The 19,032-nt window shown below is 43.6% G+C and overlaps 1 protein-coding gene and 1 long non-coding RNA gene across 6 annotated transcripts in view; both read right to left on the bottom strand.

Moving 5' to 3' along the window:
* Positions 1–19,032, bottom strand: part of TRIO (trio Rho guanine nucleotide exchange factor) — a 354,351-nt gene that overhangs the window by 275,387 nt on the left and 59,932 nt on the right. The gene's annotated exons all lie outside the window — the stretch shown is intronic.
* Positions 18,739–19,032, bottom strand: part of LOC118353280 (uncharacterized) — a 28,614-nt gene continuing 28,320 nt past the window's right edge. Inside the window, exon 2 of the long non-coding RNA XR_007408078.1 lies at positions 18,739–19,030. This is a non-coding gene — a long non-coding RNA (uncharacterized LOC118353280). The remainder of the gene's footprint in view (positions 19,031–19,032) is intronic.

The following is a 19,032-nucleotide window of genomic DNA, read 5'->3' on the forward strand; positions in this document are numbered from 1 at the left end:
TGTTTCTGTGCTGTCTTCTCTGGCCAAGATTTATTTTTAAAAATCCTCATTTTAACCCTCCAAGTGGCCATCTGGGTCAGCTCCGTTCACTTTCATGACACAGCAGGAGCTGCTGACAGCAACACAGTTCCTGAAGGTCCTAAAGCAGTTGACCAAAATGCCTGAAATTCCTCCCGGCCTGAGGGCTGGGAACAAAACACACCTGGCCTGTAAGCTGAGTGCTTAAAACAGTACTTATTTCCGCCTGTTTTCCCCAAAGTGCTCTCATGTGCCTCAACTCCTGACATCACAGAGCTATGGGTTTACTACAAGTTCCACATTCTGGGGACACCTAGCCTTCCTTGCTAGTGCTCCTCCTGACACACACCCTTAAGCATGGAGCTAAGGAAATGCAAGGGAGGAGCTCAGAGGACCACTTTCTTCCACGTCAGCTTGACTTCCCAGCCACGGACTCACTCTGCTTGCTCCTGGGGAAGATCTGGAAACACTCCCCACGGAGCCTTTACTGCGAGTGAAGGCCTTTCAAAATACTGGATTACCCAGGCAACTGACTAAACAGGTTGTTTAAATGAAGACAAGGACAGGTCTTTCGGGGACTGTGATGCTAGACCGAGGATGTCGGAGCTTCCTGCCCTCCTCCCCTCCCACCTTTACCCTGAAGTCCCGCAATAAAATGGTTTGATCCAAAAAAAAAAAAAGAAGACAACAAGGACGTCAGCTTGTGCCAAGCTTCAGGGACAACGTGAACCTATAAGGTTCATGATTATCAGAAATTCCTCCATATGTTACATACATTTTCTCTTATAAATACATAATCCGGAATAAAATAATATTACAAAAAAGAAAACTACTTCTGTAGACCTTTCCATCTGGATACACTCGGCCTCAGAAATAATGTCCTGGTTTACAGTAAAATTCTACTCACCCACCCTGAGCCACCCAGGTGAATCTTATCATGACAAGAAAGCTGCATGCAGCTGGCACTAGCCTCATTCCCAAACTCCGCAAGTTCTTTTTTTTTTTTTTTTTTTAAGATGTTATTCATTTATTAATGAGAGAGACAGAGAGAGAGAGGCAGAGACACAGGCAGAGGGAGAAGCAGGCTCCACGCAGGGAGCCCGATGTGGGACTCGATCCCAGGACCTCCCCCCGCATCACACCCCAGGCCAAAGGCAGATGCTCAACCACTGAGCCACCCAGGCGTCCCCCACAAGGTCTTCTTAAAACATAACTAGGGACACCTGGGTGGCTCAGTAGGTTAGCGTACAACTCTTGACCTCAGCGCAGTGTTTGATCTCAAGGTTGTGAGTTCAGGCTCTGTGTTGGGCTCTGTGCTGGGTGTGGAGTGTACTTAAAAAAACAAAACAGAACACCACCCTGTATCAGCATGCTGGAAAGGCTGGGAGTTTACAGGCAAAAGGACCAATCCGAAAAAATCCTCACTATCATCAAATAACCTGGGGACCACAAGGACTAGCCTTTGGAACTTCCCATGCTGGTTCCCACTGAAGACCCTCCCAGCAGGAGGAGTCCTCTCCAATCTGCACCACATCTGCCTGAAGTCCAAGGCTCATTCCCCTCCTGCAGGCTTCTGGAGTCGCCCCGGGACTGCCTCACCTTCCCTCTGATGGCTGGGTTCCCATTCACTCACACGCCGCTGGCCCAGCCATGCAGGAACTCAAAGTTGACTTTTCCCTTCCTTAATCTCTTCTTTCTTTTCTTTCTTTCCTTTTTCTTTCTTTCTTTCTTTCTTTCTTTCTTCCTTCCTTCCTTCCTTCCTTCCTTCCTTCCTTCCTTCCTTCCTTTCCTTCCTTCCTTCCTTTCCTTCCTTCCAGCTGTTGGTCCGGCCACTATTTCTTGAGCACTGTGGTAGGCACAACCTGAGATGCCCCACGGCATCACCTGGTAGATGCCCCTCACAAAATCCCCTTCGGAGTGTTGAGTGTGTGTCAAGTGTCAGGGGAGCAACTGCACATGACAGGGTAGTAGGACCCCTGCCAACAGGCTACCAAAGAGCTGGTTCTCAGCTAACCAATCAGAGGAGACCCGTAGAAGAAGGTAAAACATCCAAGAGGTTGTCCTGCTGGCCTCAACAGAGCAGAATGCCACTGGGTGTAGAGGGCACCGACCTGAGAGCGACCCCCGCAGGGCACCGACCTGAGAGCGACCCCCATCAGCCAACAACAAGCAAGGAAACGGGGGCCTCGATCCTTCAAGCAGCATGAAGTGTATCCTGCCAACAGCATGCATGAACACGAAAAGGACCCTGAGTTTCGGGGGAGATGGCAGCCCAGCCCTGAGCTCACCCAAGAGACACTGAGCAGAGAACTCAGCCACCCTGTGGCCAGGTGCCTGGCCTATCCAGAGTGGGAGAGAACAAGTGCTGAGTTTGTGGTGACCTGCTAACACGGCAACAGACATACAGGCACCTAAGTTAGTTCTGGGTTCCACAGACCTAATTCCACCTGCTTTTTATTCTTTTCTCAGAGAAGTGTGCCCAATCTCCTCCCTCCCATCTGCCCAACCAATCTCACCCCATCCACACAATAGCCAGCTAAATGTTTTTGATGAGTCGACAACTCCACACCAATTCTGTACAATTCACGCAAAACTTAAGGAAACACTCCATGCTTTCAGTAACCTGTGGCTTTTACAAATAATGAAAACTGCTTCATACCTCTATGTTCGAGATGATGATAGAGCACAAGCCCTTAACTCTTAGAAATAAGGACACAGGCTCAGAGTTTAAAGACCAATTTTTAATTCACAGACTTTAGTTTTTACACATATCAAAAATACACATTTATACTTAACATAATGTTACAAATCTTAACCTATATACATGCTTAACATTCTGGTATTCTATTTTCTCTTTCATTTAAAAATTGATGGCAAGTCCTATTTCCTGAGTCTTTATTATTCTTCCACAGTTACCACTTCCATATCTGGATGCATTAGGGTCAAGCCCCCAGAAAATAGCTCAAAGGCAATCAGTTTTGTCTGCTGAGATGTATTTTACTTATGGATTCCTTCCATTCTGTTTTTTCCATAAATCTCACTTATTTTTTGTTTGGTATTGCCTGCCAGTGACTTGTAGCTCATCCATAAAAGCATGCAGCCAGCCATCCTTCAAAGGTACCCTCTATCCTTTAAAAATAGGATAAAAGCAAACTTTTAGGATGGTGCTAACATTATAGACATCATCTTCGGCATCGCTTTTAGCATGTACTTCACTTTATTCTGTCTTCACCAAAAGATCAGAGGTTAACATAGCTGTACCTCCTGTTACTCCAGGAGCAGCCTAAGTTCTGAAGCAGCTTGTAACTCATCAGCTCTGCTCCATTATAAATTCTATAAGAAAGACAAATGAAAAAAAAATAATAAATAAATAAATAAATAAATAAATAAATAAATAAATAAAAAAGAAAGACAAATGCTGGAATTTCTACTTAAAATAAGCAATGGTGATATGGTTAACCTGAGGTTGAAATAGGATACTGGCCTCACATACTTTCTGAAAATCAATATATGATAATTACTGTTTCTTCTTGCATAAAAAAAAAATCAAGAAGTAGACAAACATTAACATTAAACATGTAAATTTTCAAAGCAAAAATGTGATTTAGTGGGAAATCAAAGAATATGGCTGCAAGGTATGCCTGAAAAACATTTACCTTTGTAAATACGATGTTCAGGCCAAATGCGGGTTCCGTCTCTCTTACTCTCCAGGATAGCAAATGTAATCACTTGCAGATCCAAGTCAAGGGTTTGGGTATATTAAGCACTGAATGATTGTAAAGTTGTATTTTAGGAGGATATGTATCTCTATAATTCAACTTAGATTAAGACTAAAATTATTTGAGAATTTGAGCATAAAATGTCACACATTTAAAAAGAGAAGGAAGTCCATATGCCAGAGACAGTGAGGGAAATGATAACCTTCAAGTTAAAAATAAAGCGCCTTTTTAGGGCTACAAAATGCACAGCCACACAGTACCAGCCCTGCTTCCTGGAAACGTGACCATTTCCCTGGTTCTCACAAAGCCAAGTGGAGAGAACTTCCCACTCACACCCTATCAGAAGCAGCTGCCTCCTCTTGAAAGATAACCATCCTCCCTCTCTTCACATAAGGGGATGAAGTTGCAGCTGTGCGGTGCTAGAGGGTGCAGCCTTGAGCCGAGCACCGGTGCAGCGCTGGCATGATGGACAGGAGACCAAGGGCGGGCTGTAAGGCGGTGGAGCCTCGCACCGTGAAGCAGAGCCGTCCCCCAGGAGGGGCTGCCCCGGGAGGGGGCCGCCGGGAGGGGGCCGCCAGGAGGGGCTTCCCGGGGAGAGGCTCCGCTAGGAGGGGTCCGCCAGGAAGGTGCACCAGGAGGGGCTTCCCGGGGAGGGGGTCCGCCGGGAGGGGCTCCCTCGGGAGGGGCTCGCTGTGTCTCACAGCCGGAACTGAACTGGGCGTCAGTTTTCCAGTGGGTGACTCCCCGCGGGGCTCAGAACACTTCTTTACATTTTGTTTAGCCACGCAGTATCTCTGGCAGGGTAGGAGACAGGAAATAATACCTTTCCAAAGATAAAGCCACAGGATTTGCAATCTGGAAGCACGCTCAGGCATGGATGCTGTCCTACAACCCTCCGGTTTTATGAAGGAAGCAGAGAGCCCAAAAAGCGAAGACACCACCTAAGCGCCCAGAGCTGGCGCTCTCCTGCAGGGGCGTCCTGCACCACCGGGACGGCCCACCCATCTGTGCTCTGGCCTCTCCTAGCCTGGGTCCACTCACAGAAGACAGGGGTCTACAAGCTGCCCTGGAAGCAGCAGTAACAAGATCTCCTTCCAAGACAAAATGCTTCATGCCCACTCTTCTTTCTAAAACTGTCAATAAATAAATAAATAAATAAATAAATAAATAAATAAATAAATAAATAAATAAATAAATAAATAAAAATTAAAATAAAATAAAATAAAATAAAATAAAATAAAACTGTCATTATTTTAAACAGCTTTTATCCCATAAGATCAATCCCCCAATTACATCTCATGCCACTTGATTCCCTCCAAAAAGGGAGGGCTGACCTGGGCCCTTAGCATCTCTGGGACATCATACAAATCACCATATCAAATCAATGTGGCTGCAATGTCCTTATTTGTAAAAAAAAAAAGGGGGGGGGGGCACCTCACAGATTTGTTACAAGGTTTAAAACATAACACATAAAGTGCCTGCACAGGCCCATCCATACTTCTTAAACGGTGGTTCCAGTTCCACAGACACCAGCCTCAGAATCATATGGGACACACTTAACTTAAAATGCAGAATCCTACGCCCTGCCTCATAGATTCTGAGACAGAAGGTCTGGAACAGTGGCTGCATTTTACTCATTTCCCTAGGATATTCAAATGTGCACTGAAATTTGAGACCCACTGCCAAGGATGGATTAAAAGCTTCTTCCCCACATCTTTTATTTTTGATGTTCCTCACAAAGTAGCTCATTTCCTGGCTGTGGCATAGACAACCGGCTGCAAACAATACAGAAGGATGCTGGGAGGAGTGGGAACCCAGAGCCAACATCTACTCTACTGGCTTTCAAACTTCACTGACCTTGACCCACAGTAAAAAAAAAAATACATTCTACAATGTAACCAAACTGGAGCACATGTCATACATACAGATTTTTCAGTCTCACAAAATAACCCTGGGTATGTGCAATGAACTTTGATATTTCCTGTACTATTTTATTTTAATCTACTCTTATTTTTTTTTTTTTAGAAATGTCAGTAACAATCTGCTGAAAAAATACCAGTCTATTTTATTTCCTCCAGAAGTGGTTCTTCAGTATTAGTTTGGTTTTCACACAGAGATCCCAGCACACGGCAGAGTCCTGAGCCCCAACCCAAAGATTCTGTGGGCTTCGGATGCTGCTCATGTCTATGATCCATCACTGCAGGCTCGCAGCCACCCCAGGGTACTCTGCAGGACAGTACCACCCAAGGATGGTGAAGAGACTTGCAGAATCAGAATCCTCAAACCAGGAGGGTCTGCTCGTATCGACCAAAACTGTGCCAGAAGCATCCAAACCTAAGGGGACAGCACACCCACGGGCACTGGTGGGGATGGGGTGGAAACAAGCAAATCTCTTCCAGGCCCTGAAAAGGACAGAAGACCCCCAGCAGAACATTCTGAATAACAAAGCACTAGCTCACAGAAGCCAAAGCAAGGCTCCAGAAGGAGCTTTCCTACTCTCTGGGGCACTGTGGCCTGACACACAGCTCCCACCCCAACAGTGCCAGTCCTTCTTGTAGGATTCTACTCATCTCCGAAAGTTCATCAGCTTTTGAAATCACCATTTCCCATGGCTCGCCAGCACTCACGATGCCCAGGGCAAGGCCCAGGAAAAGGACAGTAGCTCAGGCTGGAGCCCCGGCTGGGTGCTGGGCTAGACGTGGCCTCCATTCGGCAGGCTGTGAAGACCACTGGGCCCAAGCCAGCAGGGGCCGCCAGGAGGCTGCAGCCGCTGGGAGCACCTTCAGCACAGCCCTGGCCACAGGACACTCCCCACACTTCAAGGTGGGCAGAGACGTTATTTTCCCCTACCAACTACTCTGCTCAGTTTCTGTATTTCACCATCACTTCTGTGGTATACCTGATTCTCAGAGAGTCGGTCAGCTCAGGTCCTTGGGTGCCAATCACTGAAAAGGTTATTTTTCTTTTTCAAATTAAATAATGTCACAGCATTGGAACATTTCTTTTTAGGGTCTTAATATCAACCTTCTTATGTGTGTCACTGTGGTTTTATAATAAAATAATGAACATTACTTTAGCAATAATTGGACACTTACCAGGCACCAACCGTCCTAACTTCTTTACATGACAACTTCATCAAATCATCCCAATTATCTATCGCAGTGGGTCAGTGACACAAGGAAGGGCAAGCGCTCCCCAGAGACCACACAGCAGGAGGCTGAAAGCACAGGGCCAGACCCATGCTCCACATACTGAACACCAGGAGGGGGTGCACATCTTTACTTACATAATCTATTAAGGAAGAAGATACCAAATACTCTTTATTAAAACAGTAAGCTTGTGTTCCATGTAATTTCCTACCGAAGCTAGTGACTGAATGTGATAAACTGAAAACATGTCCCCATGGATGACTCTTATTTACTTTTCAAGTTAGATTTAAAAATCCGACCTGTTTGGAGAAGGTAAATGAGAATCTTCCTCTTCCCCCAAGAGACACAGATAATAGTTATATTAAGAATCAACAGATTGGATCCCTGGGTGGCTCAGCGGTTTAGCACCTGCCTTTGGCCCACCTGGATCGAGTCCCACATAGGGTTCCCTGCATGGAGCCTGCTTCTCCCTCTGCCTGCCTCTCTCTCTCTCTCTCTCTCAGTGTGTGTGTGTGTGTGTCTTTCATGAATAAATAAATAAAATCTTTAAAAAAATTAAAATAAAATAAAATAAAAATCAACAGATTAAAAATACCTTTGTTCATTTAAGAAATACCTTTGTTCGGAATAAGAACTGTTCTTGTTCCTAGAAGTTACTGAATGTTTTAGGAATGTTTGATTTCAAATTCATAAATGTCATTCATTCATTTCATATTTTCCCAAACCTGAGACTATCTCACATTATTAGCATTAGTAATACAGAAAAAGAAGCTATTTTTAGACTGCCTTTCACAATAGGAGATTCTCAATGAGAAAGGGACCTGTTGTGACCACGTATCCTGTGGACATGCCCTGCTGGGGCTGTGGCCACCATGGGCCCCAGAACTTCTGAAATGTTACTCATATTTGAAATAGCTGCACATGGTTTACCTTTACCATGTTCTAATGAATGTGGTCAAGTATGCCCTTGTCATCTTTGAGAGAAGACAATTTTCCTATAAATCAGAAATCTAGGGCAGTCCGGGTGGCTCAGCGGTTTGGCGTTGCCTTCAGCCCAGGGCGTGATCCTGGAGACCTGGGATCGAGCCCCACGTCAGGCTCCCTGTATGGAGCCTGCTTCTCCTCTGCCTGTGTCTCTGCCTCTCTCTCTCTCTCCCTCTCTCTCTTGTTCTGTGTCTCTCATGAATAAATAAATAAAATCTTTAAACAAAAAAAAGAAATCTAATTTGAACAACTGAGCGCATCTATGGCTGAGCAAACTACATTTGAGGTCAGGTGGCTGAAGAAAGCAATGCACTGGAACCCTAATTCCCAACCTGTGCACACTGTACACCTGGGGATGTGTGTGCTGGGGAGAGACAATAATGATGATATGTGTATATGTAAATAAAACACTCTCACCCCTCCTAAGAAGGAGAGAGAGAAGGGTGGTGGGAAGGGTCATGACTGATGGTAAGAGAGGGACCCACAGAGATTACAAATGAGGGATCATCTTTCCTACCCGTGAACCCTTCTGGCAGTCATGTAACAAGACAGAGTTAGGATGTCTGAAAGAGTGGACACTGAATGGCCAGGGTTTAACCACTGCACACCCGATACTGGCAGGCATCTAGGGTTCTGTTTTGTTTTTTTAATTCCTGGCAATCTTAATAATGAACATCCTTAAGTCAAAAATAAGAGGAATGATGTATGTAAAATACACCAAAACAGAGGCACCATGAAGACCCTATATGTCTATCCCATTTAACACCCTGGTGTCCAATACTGGAAAAAGGATGCACAATCTGGTCCTCTAGCCAAATGTCCAAGGCAGTTCACCCCACTGGCCCCATGAACCCAGGTGGCCCCAACAATCCTCTGCATCCCACAGGGGATTTCTGATTGCTTCCGCCATCTCAAGAGAGGTGGCCCAACAGGTAAGAGCCTGGCTCCAGGTCACGATGCTTGACTAGAATGCTACTTCACCTCTCCAGCCATGGGACCTGGGGCAAGACTACCCCAGGATTTGTGTAAGTAAGACAAATGGGCCCATGATGAGAAGAGAGGAGAAACAAATGTACTAACCCATTTAGGGCACGTTCAGGTAGTTTCCGGCAATTCACTGAATCATGTTAAAAGATAAACATGCTGGGAGTGCCTGTTTGGCTCAGTTGGTAGAGCATGCAACTCTTGGTCTCAGGGTTGTGAGTTCGAATCTCACATTGGGCACAGAGATTACTTAAAAAATAAAATCTTAAAAGAAAAGCAAACCTTTATACTGTTCCTGTACTAGTACATGCCAAATGGAATTACACAATTAACCGTATGCCATACGATAGACAGGGTCTTTAAAATCAAGCGGTATGGCTAACGCCCACCTTACAGAAGTTCACGCGATGCACTGGAAGAAAAGCCCATTCGTGAAAAAGATACCTCGGTGTTGGCAATATGATAATCTGGGTCACGAGTTATTTCTAAGAGATCATCCACACTCCAATGCCCATTCAGCTCTGAGTGAGCTGGGTGGCTCAGCTGGTTAAGCATCTGCCTTCAGCTCAGGTCATGATCCTGGGGTCCTGAGATCGAGCCCCGCATTGGGCTCCCTGCTCAACAGGGAGCCTGCTTTTCCCTCTTCCCCCTGCTCGTGCTCTATTCTCTCTCTCAAATGAGTAAAATCTTAAAAAAAAGAAAGAAAGAAAATCTTGTTTGAAATATCACCTCTTTTCAAATAACCATACAAATAAGTGAGCGGGCAAAACTAATAATGATTAGCCAAGTGTGAATCTATGGATGGCCCTGGACAGGCTCAGTCTAGGGTGTCACGACCATCTGTAACTGGAGAACAGCATCTGCAGTATTTCCACCATCAAACCAGAACATGGGGCAAGGTGCAGAGGGCAGGCTGAGAGAACTCTGACAAACTCATGGAAGGAAAAGCTGCATGCTGCCCACAACCACGACAAAGAGAAAGTCACTGTCATAACCCGAAGAGCCAACCTTTGTGATGCTGCTGCTACAAGCCAAGCTCTGCATGGCTTCTCTCGCTGAGTCCTCATTAACACCAAGAAGCAGATACAATTGCTGCTCCTGGTTCAGTGAAGAAAAGGAAAGTTACATGCCTCCAATCAAACAGCTATAGACCAGAGGGGATGGGATTAAAAGCTGACCCCAGAACACAAGTTCTTAATCACTAAATTACAAATTAAGAAAATAACCAAATCAGCATAAATCAATGACCAGTTCTCAAAACTATCTTCTATCAAAACTCCATTGCCGGGGTACCTGAGTGGCTCATTTGGTTAAGCGTTAACTCTTGATATAGGCTCAGGTTTTAATCTCAGGGTCATGAGTTCAAGCCCCACGTTGGGCTCTGCATTGGATGTGCAGCCTACTTAAAAAAATTAAATAAGAAAAAAAAAAAAAAAACTCCGTTGCCTATTTAGAAGGAACAAGACTGGGACACCTGGGTGGCTCAGTGGTTAAGTGCCTGCCTTCGACCCAGGGCATGATCCCATGTCCCGGGATCCAGTCCCACGTCAGGCTCCCTGCATGGAGCCTGCTGCTCCCTCTGCCTGTGTCTCTTGCCTCTCTCTCTCTCTCTGTCTCTCATGAATAAATAAATAAAATCTTTAATTAAAAAAAAGATATAATTAAGATCTGGGATCCCCAAATTAAAAGCTAGTAAGACAAACTCCAAGTCATCTTTTTTAATGTATACATGCAGAAAATCTAGGCTATTATGTAAATTAATTTCTCCATTCTGAGCATTGTAGCTTCCTTTTCAAATTATACATGGTAAAAACCAAATATATAAGATTAATTCTCATCAAAAATAAATGTCTCATCATTTTACTTTCTTCCTCCCAAGGTTTTAAAATCACTATAAATAATGTATTTTTTTAATGTAAAAGGGAAAAAAATCACCATACTGCTGACTTGAAATCAGTGAGTAAGGCATAATGATTTGACATAGGATATGTCTCATTACCTCCTTCACTTTGGTCAGAAACAAATAGGATACACCCTTAACTATACACTAGCACTGGCTGATGATATAGACAAATCAGTGAGGCCCTCATCCAAACTGAAACATACCCCTCAGTTTAATCCATCTATTAAAAAATAACCAGGGGATCCCTGGGTGGCGCAGCGGTTTGGCGCCTGCCTTTGGCCCAGGGCGCGATCCTGGAGACCCGGGATCGAATCCCACATCAGGCTCCCGGTGCATGGAGCCTGCTTCTCCCTCTGCCTATGTCTCTGCCTCTCTCTCTCTCTCTGTGACTATCATAAATAAATAAAAAATTAAAAATAAAAAAATAAAAATAAAATAAAAATAAAAAATAACCAGGTAAAATAAGGGGACAAGAAGATTGATTTCTGGTTTTTAGCACAGCCAAACACACCTGTAAGACTTGGACAAACAGCCTCAGTTTCCCCACCCATGAAAGGACCACACAATCTCTAGTCATTCTTCTTAGGTAACCAATGGAATCCTTTTTGATTAGGCCTGGAAATTCATGTGGTCATGAACACCTGAAGCTTACTGGTCTGCCCTGTTAGCCAGAGGACAAGTGACACTAAAGTCATTTTCAGCCTTCATGATGGCCAGTCCACCCAGTCCTCCTCTAGTTCTCTACGTGTGTGATTCAAGCAGGGAAACGGACGGCCTTCTAACAGGAGCTCACTGCTGATGCTCCCCACATCATGAGAGTCTCCATCAGGGGCAGAAGCCCTCTTTTCTCAATAAATCACTAGTCTTTGGTCAGCTGATTTTTAAACGAAGTCAGTTAAAGCAGAAAGCCTTTAAAAAGATGCAAGTTAAGTCTCTAAATGCAAGTTAAGTCTCTGTTTCTTTCCTCCTCCTGTTCAATAGGGACACTTTACGCACTATACCAGGTCCACTCAGAGGGCACTGCCTCCTGCAGTCATCTTCAGACCTGGGCTAAGGTCTTTCCTTTGAGTATGAATCTCAAAAGGATGGGATGTTCTTACTATCTCACCAGCACACACTCTCATATGCCAATTCTAGTATTCACCCTGAAATGGTGTTAAACTACAGAGACCCCCTAAGGAAATGTTAACGGTGGAATGCTTATATTTATAGTGGTCTCTTCCACACTTGACAGTTTATTTTAAATGGACTGCCTTTATCAATCTTCCCAAATCATTCAAATTAGCTTTTACAGCAATATTTTCTTTTCCCACTCATGTCTGAAACACTCAGATAACATTTAATTGCATTATATGCAGACTGTAAAAAGCACACCCGGAATAAACCAGTTTGAAAGAAACGCAACTAACTTTTGTAAGTGAATTATTCAAGTGGGGAGAACACAGCGCCCAAGCCTCCTAGGATAGTATGCTCTCCTCTGCTAGCAGATAGAGTTCGTTATAAGGTTAATGTTTATTTTTAAAAGGGAGGGAGGAAGAGGAAGGAGGGAAAAAGAGGAGGGAGGAAGGAACAGGAGAGAGAAAGGAGGGGAAAAGTGCATCTTCCTTCCTCTTCATTCCACTCACAGGAATCCTTCTGCCTCAATTTAAAGTACGATATTCACAAGAACAAAGCCAACTGGTTTCCCTCGCATCCGTACCAGTGCTTGTTGGGTTATTTGCACAAAACACACAACCTCCAGGAGGAAGAACTTCTCCCCTGCTCTGAATTCCCCTAACACACACTGTTACCACTGCTCAGTAGCATGCAAACCTTTCTTGGGTTGGAAGCAAGGGATTCTAAATGAGAAGATCAGGCTGTTAGGCTAAACTGTGTCACTAAACTAATCGAGCACTGAAAATACAGCTCGCCTATTTGGTATTTGGTTGCTAGAAAATAAATGAATGAGTACTGCACACATAAAAGTCATCAGAATCACCTTCTCAAAACATCTGACCCAAATCAACATTAAATACAATCTGTAAATTTAAAAATGAAGCAAACCCCATCTTCCCAGCTACAGTCAACAGATGCAGTGTACCCTGCTCGTGAGGCATTTTCTATGTCTCTCAGGAGTTCAGGGAGAATGAGCTTTCTTTTTTCTTCAGTAATGCCAACAATTCTTACCTGCCTGCTCCAGCCCTTCCACTGGCACCCCTGCTATTCAGCTTGCATTTAAACTTCAGAAAGGCTTTGTATAACACCCCCCCACCCAGTGCCTGACACATGAATTCATGGACAGCAGCACATGTGTGTATCTGAGTGTGTGTATGTGTCTGAACATGTGTGCACGTATCTGAGAGCATTCACACCTCTAAGCATGTGTGTGCGTGCACATCTGAGCGTGTGTCTGAGCATGTGTGTGCGCATGTCTGAGTGTGTGCACATCTGTGCGCATGCCTAAGCGGTGAGCGTGTCTGCATGTATGAGTGCATGTGTGCACTTGTGTGAGCGTGCCTGTGTCTGAGCGTTTACACGTGTCTGTGCATGTGTGTGCACTCGTCTGGGTGGGAAAGGAAGTTGCCATGCCAGGGCCTTCTGAGAGTCAGTGTTGAATGTCTTCAGAGACTAACGACTATGACATAAGCTCTCACAAAGAGCAGTCGCTTTCCTTTCAAGATGAAGGTAGGAGGCGGCCAAACCAAGAAACAAGATTAAGATTTTTTTAATAGTAATGTTAAGAACAGATGTCACTTTTACATTTGTATTTAAAGTGGTATTATGAGCAAATGAAGAGTACACGCAGCAAAACATCGTTTAAAACAAACCATTCAAACTGATGGTTTAAAATACTTAAAACTTGAGTATCAATCTTTTACCTAAAAAAAAAAAAAATCAGGTCATTCCTCTCCTATATACTGATTTCTGTACAGTCCACATTCAAATAATGGATGTCAGAGAGAATACATCCAAAGAATAAAGATTGTAGCCAATTAGGGGAGAAGTCGGGGTTTGGTTTTTCCTTTGTTTTCCATTTTTCCTGGTCACAGATTAAGGACTATACTAATAATATCAAGCTGCTTCTTTAGTACATTATTAATAATCCTTTTGACAGCAGAGAATAAAATATCAAAAGCACCTTCTTGTGTTTCATGAGAATTCTATCCCGTCACAAGGAATCACCAAGTAGGCTTCTCTGCACACGTCACTCCCTCACACCACATACTGAGCATTCAACAGATACATGTACTGACCGAGAGCCTTTTATATAAGAAAGACATCTAAGGATACAGTCAGTACTTGCACCCTCTATTCAGTCCATCAGGCACAGTGAGGCTGGTCCGCTGTGCCCCCTGGGACTCCACACAACAGGGGCCTGGGCCCATCCGATGGGCAGAGAGGCCTTCCTGGCCCCCAGAACCCTGCCAGTTCCATCTGCCCATGTTAACTATTTCTGATTTTTTTTTTTTTAATTGGGAGAGAGAGAAGAGCGCATGCATAAGCAGGAGGGGCAAAGAGAGGAAGAGAATCTCAGGCAGGCTGTGTGCTCAGCACAGAGTTTGACTAGGGGCTGGATATCACACCCTGAGATCACAACCTGAGCTGAAACCAAGAGTTGAATGCCTAACTGTGCCACCCAGGTGCCCTAACTATTTCTGATTCTTCCATTCTGAGAACTCCACATGAGCATAACCAATCCACTTAAACCACTATTTTACCTTCAGCTGTTATATTTCTCCTTATACCTTTTATCCCATTGGGAAAAATTTGCCCTTACAGTACTGATTTGATCAGAAAATTAAAAAAAAAAAAAAAGATTTTCACATCGTTCCTTAAACATCTATCTATTAAAAAAATCTGTTTAAAATCACATCTGCATTCCAATTTAGCCAAGGGCAGACATATGTCACAAAAAGATTGTTCTTACCAGATGCTAAAGAGCATATCTTAAATTTGCATAATAAAAATGAATATAAGAGGCTCTGCACAGGAAAGTCCTATATATGCTTCACGTGGAAAATGCTGGTTCTAGTATACTGAATACCTTCAGACAGGGCAAAATATTCCACTGTTTCACATTTTATTATTTTTAAAAGATTTTTAAGTAATCCCTACACCCAATGTGGGGCTCGAACTTACAACCTGAAGATCAAGTGTAGCATTCTCTGTGGACTGAGCCAGGCAAGCGCACGTTTCACGGTTTAGATTCATGTATGAGTGAGTACATTCTACCACAGGTGAGTTCACAGCAGGAGCAAGTCCACAATAATCACAACTGCTTATGTTGTTGGTACATTTAAAGTCAGTAATAGTCAACCTTTTCAGACCATGTGCTTCAAGCCAGGTAGGTTTACAGATAGTCCTAGAGTACTCACAATTCACATTAAGCATTTTGTAGGTCCTTTAGCATTACCCGTTCATCTTTACATACAGCCAATCTTTGAGATGATGGTTCTTTCTGAGACAGTAAACATCCATCTCCTGGATTCCTCCCAGGGATCATTCTGAGGAAATGATTCTCATAGCTGTTACAACTATCAGGCACTGGTCTAACCACAACCAATAGTTCTCATTGGAAAGTCAAAGGAAAATGAAGTCAAAAAATCAGAAAATTAGTTAACATGAATTTTTTCTTCGGGCACAGGGAATCCTCAAAAGCTCTGATTCCCTTAGTGGTATGGCTACCAGTGGCCACCATCCCCAAAATGTCAAGGGAACAGACCCCAGCTTTGGCCTGAGAGCTCATGACAGAGTCCTAGGCAGGACTGCGGAGAGCAGCCAGAAAGGAAAGCACTGATGAGCGGCAGGCAAAGGGTTAGGAGCACAGAACACAGCGACAAGTAGAGAGCACTCCTGGATATCCACTTCATGTTTGCTGACTTCAATTTTTAATTATAATCTAATTCAGAACTACTGGACCACAAACAAAGCTGAAGAGAGTCGGCTGGCACTTTAGAATTATACTGTTATAATTGAAGAAAAAATAAGGGTGATAATATATATGATTCATGTTGAAATAAAAATTTGGCTATTTCCTTCTTCTTCCATGGTTTTCCCCTCAAATAATTACAAAGCAAGAAAGCACTGTTTCCAAAATGCTTGAAAGAGATTTAGAAGAAACAAATACTGCAAAAAGACCTCTCAATGGTCTCAACAGGTCTGGGAAAACGAGACCAGCAGTGGCCCTGATAAACGTGTGCTAAGTTAAAGGAGTCCAGACAGCAGTGTCAGAGGCTAAGTACAGGTGGCCAAACAACAGGCTCCAAATGGGGTCAATGAGGAGGCCTACAACAGGGGTGGGGGGGGGGGTGGGGAACGCATGGGGACAGCAGGACACACATACCACCATCTGGTAGGAGTTCACTCAACAATGACCCATGTGGCCTCAGAGGAGCCACGGCCTCGCTAGACTCAGTTTCTCCTTACACTCAAGAAGTTACACAAAATACCTTACTCAGAATGGAGATGTGGTTTCTTTAAACAATCTTGCCCATTTCATGCTTCCAACCTTCTACACAGAGCCCACCCCATCACCTAACCTGCAATCTTCCTGCAACACTCAACCAGAGGGTCCTCCAGCTGCTCCTCCCTTGGGTGCCCTGTCAGGGCCTGAGATCACCTGCCCCTTCGCCCCTCCAGGCTCCTCCCCACCTGGGGCTCGCAGGCCCAATGCTCCCCTGGCACCCCCCACACAGGGTGTCCCACCAGGGGAAGATAGGCTAAGCAGCACCCTAGGGCCCCGGTCTCTGGGGGCACCGCAAGGCTCCTCTCTACCCAGGTCCCTCTCACCAAAGAGCAGAGACTGAGTGGGTTTCCTGACAACTGAAGAACTAACAACTGCCAAGGTATTCTTTCATAAAGACCTTCAGTACAAAACTTACGGCTTTGTTCATAAGCCAATCACAAATGTGACCAAAAAAGGTGTGTGTGGGGGGGGGGGGGGGGAATGAACACCAATAATAATAATAATAATAATAATAATAATAATAATAATACCTTTGTTTCCAAACAAAAGCAAGTGAACCAGTTGGGCTATTTCACTATGTCCTGAAACAAGCAAAACTACCTAAGGCCTACTTTTACTGTGAATCTTGTTAACATTTTAAGTCAGAGTATACTTTAAAGCACTAAATAAAAAAGGGTTCTTGGGTACCTCCAGCAGGAGTCATTGAGTTCAACAGCTAGATGGCTGCTCTGAGAACAGACACAAAGATTTACCCCACGGGGTGTCTGCGCAGCATCCTTTACCAAAGCAGTGTGCAGGAATCACCCCAAATGTCCAACAATCAAACACCAGTTTAACGTCTTACTGTACAAGCAATGGAATGGTAGGTCATCGCGTCCAAATAAGGATACTAAAGTGTCTATGGGAGAAGAGACGATGACTGGGGCCTGCTTCCACATAATCCAGGCAGTAAGAAACAGACGCACCAAGACAGGCCAAGGGATGATCACAGAAGCCAAGTGCTGAGCGCTGGGTGGTCACGACCAATTCTATTTTTATGAATGTCTCAATGTTCCAATTTTAAGAAATGATGGCAAATAAAGTTCCATGCATAGAAAGATATTCATGATATGTTCTTTAAAATGTGTCATGAGGCATTTTCATGAAGAAAAAATTTACATACCATAAAATTCACTCATTTTATCAGATGGGGCGCTATGGTCCGAAGGCTGGGATGTGGTCACCTAGTCTGCCAGTTATTGGCTCTGAAACCTGAAAATCATTTACCATCACTGGTGCTTGATGTCCTCTTCTGGAAAACAGGTACATCATCTACCTCGTAGAATCAAATGAAACAAATAGCAAAGGGCTTTTGAAAACTGCAATTTGTTAAATTTTGATTTCGCTATTTTTTAAAATAGTCACCCATTTTAAGTGAACTGTTCGGTGAGTCTTAGTCAATTGATAGGTGTGCAGTCACCACCACAATCAGTTCTTGAATACTTGTATCACTCCATATTTCATATAAATGGAATCAAACATTATTGATATTTTGTGTTTGGATTGACTTAGCATAATGTTGTTGAGGTTCAACCTTTTTTGTGTTAAATAACAAAACAAATGTCAGAAGTTTTTTCCGTATTGCTGAATCTCACTGTATGGATAGGATCTATCACATCCTGTTGGACTTTTAGACTTTCATTTTTGGCTATCAAGAGTAATGTGGCTGGATATGAAAGCCTGTGCGGGACCATATGTTTTTACTTCTCTTGAGGCAGATATCTAGGAGTGGAAGAGCTGGTTCATACAGGCACATAAATTAAAGAAACTACAAAGTTTTTTCCAAAGTGGCTGCACAATTTAATATTCCTACCAGCAATTCATGAGGGCTCTAGGTCCTCCATAGCTTCATCCACACCTGGTGCATCCACCTTTTCCGTTACAGCATTCTAGTAGGCCAGTGGTCAGGGTGGTTCAAATTTGCACTTTCCTAGTGATTAATGATACTGAACATGTGCCTATGTGTTTATTCGCCCCTCCTCTATCTTCTTTGTTGAAGTATCTATTGAAATCTTGTGCTAATTTTTTTTTATTGGTTGTTTGTCTTCTTGAGCCGTAAAAGTTCTTATAATCAGGTCCTTTATGGGATACATGATTTACGTGTATTTTGTCCTGGCCTGTGGCTTGTATTTTCATTTCTTAATGGCATATTTTAAAAGGCAAAATTTGTAATTTGACATTCATCAAATTTTTATTGTGTTGTTCACACTTTTTGTATATTACCTAAGACATCTTTTATTAACCCAAAATCATAAAGATGGTCTCTTATGCTTCCTTCTAGAAGTTTTATAGTTTTACATTTAGTTTTGTGATCTATTTCCATAATTTGTTCCTTGCTGGAGAAAACCAGTGATAAAACTGTACTGCAAAATAACCCCTTTACAATATATGTAAAATATGATTATATATGCTTCTATGTAATTACACACAAACATACAAACATAAATAGAAAGAGAGAAGTCTAAACGGATATATACCAAAACAGCAGATAGGTACTTCTATTTTAGAGAGCTTTATTTTCTTCTTTTTTGGTGGTACTCAGTAATAACATATAATAAACTGGTTTCAAAATGCTACACTCCAAATCGTAGCCTCCAGACGAGAAGCAGCAGCCGGAGACATCCTGGAGGTTAGGACAGGAGGGAAGGGGGGCCCCTGAGACTCCGGAGAGCCTGAGGGTTAGACAAAGAGTTGATGGAGCTCAGCTTCTGACGATGAGGAACATCTGGAGAGCCTGGCCGCAAGCTCAGTGCACAGAATGCAAAGTACTCAGGGCTGCAGCCAGAATCT

This window comes from Canis lupus, chromosome 34 (genome assembly GCF_003254725.2).
Source record: "Canis lupus dingo isolate Sandy chromosome 34, ASM325472v2, whole genome shotgun sequence".
NCBI lineage: Eukaryota > Metazoa > Chordata > Mammalia > Carnivora > Canidae > Canis > Canis lupus.